This window comes from Salvelinus sp. IW2-2015, linkage group LG32 (assembly GCF_002910315.2).
Source record: "Salvelinus sp. IW2-2015 linkage group LG32, ASM291031v2, whole genome shotgun sequence".
NCBI lineage: Eukaryota > Metazoa > Chordata > Actinopteri > Salmoniformes > Salmonidae > Salvelinus > Salvelinus sp. IW2-2015.
Window position 1 is genome coordinate 26,260,827 of NC_036871.1, and position 6,000 is coordinate 26,266,826.

Genomic DNA, 6,000 nt, shown 5'->3' on the forward strand with positions numbered 1-6,000 from the left:
GTTAACTGTTGCTCCTACACTTTTGTATTGGTGTAGACCACCCTACATGCCATTCCTAAGCCTACCAACTCTATTTGTATTGGGGGAATGGCATTAGCCTACATGGTATAGATGCTATATCATTGTAATAACAGAGTAAAACATGACAACCCTTGCCTAAGGGATAGATCATTAACCAAACACTTCCATGCCTCCCTCTTGGCACTCCCCCACCATTGTAAAACATATTTTGGAAGCTATAGAAATGCATTTATTCATGTCTACATTCGTTTTTGCCACATTTATTCTGTTAGACACCTTAATACATACTTTTAAATCATATTGTGAGCTAAACATAAAGTCCTTGAAATATTTAATTGAAATTCCATTCATTCTTGTGGAGGACTGCTTTTTCTGGGGACTGCCAATATGGCTGACCAGTGGCATCAAAGCCTTACATTGGCCATTACATATCATACATCCAGGGTGTATATACACCATTGGTAGAAACATTTTAATTTCCTCTGTAATAATGCCATGCAGGTGGAATAACAGGCCCACTCCTTCCTGTTGTCATTAGCTGTGAACTTTGACARGCAAGGTGAGTGAGTAGAACAGTCCATACTCAATGCAGGAGGGTAAAGATGGGCAGATATAAGGCTCCTGGGCACAAGTATTGGCAAGGTAAGTGGGAACTGAATAATTATACCACACAATAACTGCCTATCCAATATTACCATAGTGTATAGCTCACACACATTTTGAACACCTGTCCCCTATGGTGTCCAGGCTTGCAGACCAGGCCTGACTGTGTGTATGCTGGCATAAGGTTGTTTGAGAGTTACGCTTTGGTCAAAGTTGCCCTGCTGAAGGCAGTAGGATTTTTACTGTGGTTGTTTTTTTCCCTCCTTCCGTCTTTGTTGAACCGTGGCAGCACGCTCCGCTCCCATGGACACGCATGACATGGCCACAAAGCCAGCGCTGAACTTATGGCACCCAGACATGGGCCCTGTTCCGGCTTTTGGCCCATTATCATCGTAATGAAAGGCTTGAATGCGTGGGTGGATGGATGGAGGGAGGGAGAGAGAGAGTGAGGGATAGGGGGATGGATGGGTTGAGAGAGGGATGGGAGGGGGGAGCGTAAAACCCCAGCTATGTGGAAGAATTCAGTGATTTGTGGTCATTTAGATGCTGCACAGGCCCTGTCCTCCAGGCACCCTGTCTTCTGGACTGTCACACTAACTGCCTTCCAAGCTGGGTTTGTGTGCCCCAGTCTCAGCCTCAGCTCCATCAGAGAGCAGGAAGCTCTTTCTATTCACTCACCGCTGATACCCCACCACCACCGCTTCTGCTTTAGCTGGGGGGAGAGAGAAGTTTCTACAATGTTCTCCAGGGTCATGAAGGTCTTGGTAATGTGAAGGTGAGCTTTTTCATTTAGGAACCTGGTACTGCACATGAGCAGAGGCCAAAACACACACACTCTCCCCAAACGCCTGTCCTGCCCTGACTGAGAGAGCCTATTGTTGCAGAGGTCGATGTGAAACTGAAAATGGCCACGTGGTTGTTGCTGTCCCATTCACGGTCACATGTGCCAGGCCCATAATTATTTTGTCTGTTTCAAAGGGCCACAGTGGCTTGAGTGGATACTAGTTCATTTAGATGGTTTTATATGATAGGCTGAATGTGTGTGAGTGTGTGGTTTTGTTCACAGAGTGTGTGTGTGTGGTGTGTTTGTGTGTGTGTGTGTGTGTGTGTGTGTGTGTTGTGTGTGTGTGTGTGTGTGTGTGTGTGTGTGTGTGTGTGTGGGCTGTGTGTGTGTGTGTGATATTTGTGGTTAACAATCGGCCTGCAGCCTACCAGTGGGGCATACATGTGCAGTCAGCTGAGTCAAGCCAGCCAGTCAACCAACCAGCAGTGACAGCCATTACAGTACGGTAGCTTTGATCCTCCACCTCCAGGGGCCGGGCCAGACATCTAACACCTCCCTCCCTCCCTGTCCCACATGAGCCGGCTTAACTCTGGTCACCTGAGCCCTCCTCGGGCCTCCTCAGGTCCTGTGTGACCCTCTTCTCACCCCCCTGGTTCACTGCCCAACACGCAGGTCCCTGTCTTTCACACAGCAGCGACAGCAGTCAACAAGGAAGTTAAAACCGAACCGCCCATATGCCCTTGTGTGAGGCACTCCCACCACGCCCCCTCTCTGATACGGTGGAGGCATGTGAGGAATGTACACTGGCTCCTCTAGAATGTCAGGCATGTCTACTGGGGAGGAAGTGAAAGGGGAGGAGGGAGGGGGAGAGGTTACAGGGTTAGAGGGGGATACTACCTCACCATACTGCTACTGTCACATATTCAACTGACTGAGTGACCGTTCCTCTCAGATAGTGAAGATAAGAGTTGGTGTGGTGTGTGAGTGAGTGGAGTCTACTGGACTTCCTGTTAGAGGCCGCACAATCTAATCTCTGTAGTTCTGCATTAATGGCTCTTTAGGCCTGTAGCACAGACAGTCTCATGTTTGTACATTCAACAACACCTGTTGTGAAATATGTCTGCTGGAGGAATAGGCCTGAAAGGCTAGCAAATACAGCGAGATTGCCAAGGGGAAGAAAATGGGGTCTGCRCTACGAAGATACTACACTGAACAAAAATATAAACACAACAAGAAACAATTTAAAAGATTTTACTAAGTTACAGTTCATATAAGGAAATCAGTCGATTTAAATAAATAAATTAGGCCCTAATCTAGGGCTGAGCGTTATACCCCATTTTACAATAACCTGGTATTGAAGCGCAGACTGATTTGGGTTTTTACTTTACCTTCAATAACAGTCTTTGAATGTTTGTTAAATGTGATACACCATGTGTACCGTACATTTTTATAGTTTCTTCGCTACTTGAGTCATCTCTCCATACCGCTTTCCACACAGACCTAGCCCCTCGCCCTGTCACTCAAGGAGCGTTGTTGTTCCTAGACCACGAGACACTTGTCTRGTCTACATGGTCAATGCAGCACATGCAACAATGTTGATGACAAGAATGCTGTTCACTTTGCTTCTTAATAAAAAGCGGTAAACATTATAAAGTGGCATTATTTAAAGTGATTAGTGATACCATTTATTAAATCCATTTATTTAAGTGGCCAGAGATTTGAGTCTGTATGTTGGCAGCAGCCTCTATGTTAGTGATGGTTGTTTAACAGTCTGATGGCCTTGAGATAGAAGCTGTTTTTCAGTCTCTCGGTCCCAGCTTTGATGCACCTGTACTGACCTCGCCTTCTGGATGATAGCGGGGTGAACAAGCCGTGGCTCGGGTGGTCGATGTCCTTGATGATCTTTTTGGCCTTCCTGTGACATCGGGTGCTGTAGGTGGTAGGTGGCAGGTAGTTGCCCCCGGTGATGCATTGTGCACACCGCACTACCTTCTGGAGAGCCTTGCGGTTGAGGGCAGTGCAGTTGCCGTACCAGGCTGTGATACAGTCTGTCTCGTCGTTGTTGGTAATCAAGCCCACAACTGTAGTGTTGTCTGCAAACTGGATGATTGAGTTGGAGGCGTGCATGGTCACGCAGTCATGAGTGAACAGGTTCACTGTTATTATGTTGTTGGGTAGACCTATTCAAAAGAACTACTGTGTCACACAATACATTGCTTGTCCTATCATACTTTTAGGCTTTGGCTGTGCTGTCTCCACTTCAGAGAGTAGGTTACAACAGGTGAGCTAGACAGTCAGGTAAGAGAGAACAGAGTTTAGTTTTTCCCTTCCTTCAGGTAAAGAGTTCGGTAAGGTTTTGCAATGTTAATGCGTCACACGTGTTTGAGGCACCATGTGTCATGATGTGTACTTTGGCGTGACGGACAGGTGCAGCATGGGAATACATTGCTCATGCGGAATTTATGACAACGGAGATATCTACCATCCTAATCCAAGCGATCCTGTACACACACAAAGCACAGTGAGAAAGGAGAGTGGATGCTTTCAGGAGATAAATAGGAAATGCTGTTTGTGATATTTGCGTATACGTGGCCATTTTATGTCTAACGTTTACCTTACATTAGTTAGTTTGATTAGTTTGTCCACAGTCCACACACATTTAAATAAAATACAATATATAATGTCACATCTGGTTGTCCCATTGTCACATAGCTGGATAGTGAGCAGGAATATGGTGGTGATGTAGTGACTAAGAACTCTGCAGCTAGCTAGGGGTTTAAAGGATTAATGAAGCTTGAAGTTCTCTGAAGCAGTCCTGATGACAGCCATTAAGCACATAGTTGACTTAGCCTCTCGTCTCTCACTCAACACCCCAGATTGGTCCCACATTTGCACATCAATCTTCTCCAAATATTTTACCTAATGGCAGAAGAACACTTTCTGTCACCTTTTTGTATGTACACTGAGTGTACATAGCATTAGGATCACCTTCCTAATATTGAGTTGCACCCCCTTTTGCTCTCAGAACAGCCTCAATTCGTTGATGCAGGGACTCTACAAGGTGTCGAAAGCATTCCACAGAGATGCTGGCCCATGTTGACGCCAATAMTTCCCACAGTTGCCAAGTTAGCTGCATGTCCTTTGGGTAGTGGACCATTCTTGATAAACATGGGAAAATGTTGAGTGTGAAAAACCCACCAGCATTACAGTTCTTCACACTCAAACAGGTGACATGAATAAAGGATCATAGGTTTCACCTGGTCAGTCTGTCATGAAATGAGCTCACTGGTCGTCTTGGCAACAATTTTAGAAGCTCTCCGTATTTGATGAATGCAGTAGTAGTTAGGGAATTTAACTCAATTAAAATTATAATTCCAGTGCATTGTCTCTAGGCGCGATCTGAGGTCAACTGAATGTAATTATTTTGATAGTGTTATGCCTAAATGGGATTTACCTTGATCAGATTCAAGGTCCTCAAGGTTTCTCTAGTAGTCAAGGAGATGGAAAGTTACTTCAAAATGAATGCCAACCAATAGTGAAAACGAGTCCCCTAATGGTGGTTGTCTACCCTCCTCTCCTGGCTGGCAGCTAATGGTGGTTGTCTACCCTCATCTCCTCTCCTGGCTGGCAGCTAATGGTGGTTGTCTACCCTCATCTCCTCTCCTGGCTGGCAGCTAATGGGGTTGTCTACCTCATCTCCTCTCTCTGGCTGGCAGCTAATGGTGGTTGTCTACCTCATCTCCTCTCCTGGCTGGCAGCTAATGGTGGTTGTCTACCCTCATCTCCTCTCCTGGCTGGCAGCTAATGTTGTGCTCGTAAAGAGTCCATTGGTGAGTCATGTCATTTTCTAATCGGATATTGCACGTTCCATGGCTTGAATCGAATGTGTTGTGTGTGTGTGTGTGCGCACCCAAGGAACGGAGGAAAAGTGTAAGGGGGCACTTAAAGAATGTGTTGTCTCCTCATGGGAGAAACACACTATTACATAAGAGGTGTGTGGGGGTAGGGAGGGTGTGTGTGTGGTGAGATGCTTTTAGGATAGTGGTGTCAGCCTGCAGAGCCATAGGAGTATTTCTGTTTTCATTCTAATATACAGTAGAACCCTCTCTCCCCCTCCCTCCATCTCTAGCTCTCTCAATGTTTTCCCTCAATCTGTCCTCATCGCTCTCCTCTCGCTATCGTTTCTCACATCTCCTCCTCCCTCAGACCATCTGACAGATTGCATTTATCTCTCCATATCTCTTTCTCTCCCTCACAAGACCAGCTTTCTTATTCTCCCTCCATCCCCGACTGTCCATCGGCCCCCTCTCTCTCTGCCACCCTCATCCCTGGCCCTGATCAACTCAGTTTGTTGCCATTCCACGTGGGGGGGTCTGAGATGTGTTTCTCACTCAATGTCTCTTAAACAGGGAGTTTGATATTTAGGGTAATGTCAGCTCAAGCTTCTCTCACCCCCCCCCCCCCTCACTTCTCACTCACTCACTCACTCACTCACTCACTCACTCACTCACTCACTCACTCAGTCACTCAGTCAGTCACTCCAGATCACTCAGTCATCGTCAGTCAGTCACTCAGTCACTCAGTCACTCACT

The 6,000-nt window shown here is 46.3% G+C and overlaps 1 protein-coding gene and 1 long non-coding RNA gene across 2 annotated transcripts in view; one reads left to right on the top strand and one right to left on the bottom strand.

Moving 5' to 3' along the window:
- LOC139023449 (uncharacterized) overlaps positions 1–6,000 on the bottom strand; it is a 763,591-nt gene that overhangs the window by 101,828 nt on the left and 655,763 nt on the right. The window lies entirely within an intron of this gene.
- The window catches only part of LOC111956712 (PH domain leucine-rich repeat protein phosphatase 1-like), a 71,875-nt gene that overhangs the window by 2,147 nt on the left and 63,728 nt on the right, over positions 1–6,000 (top strand).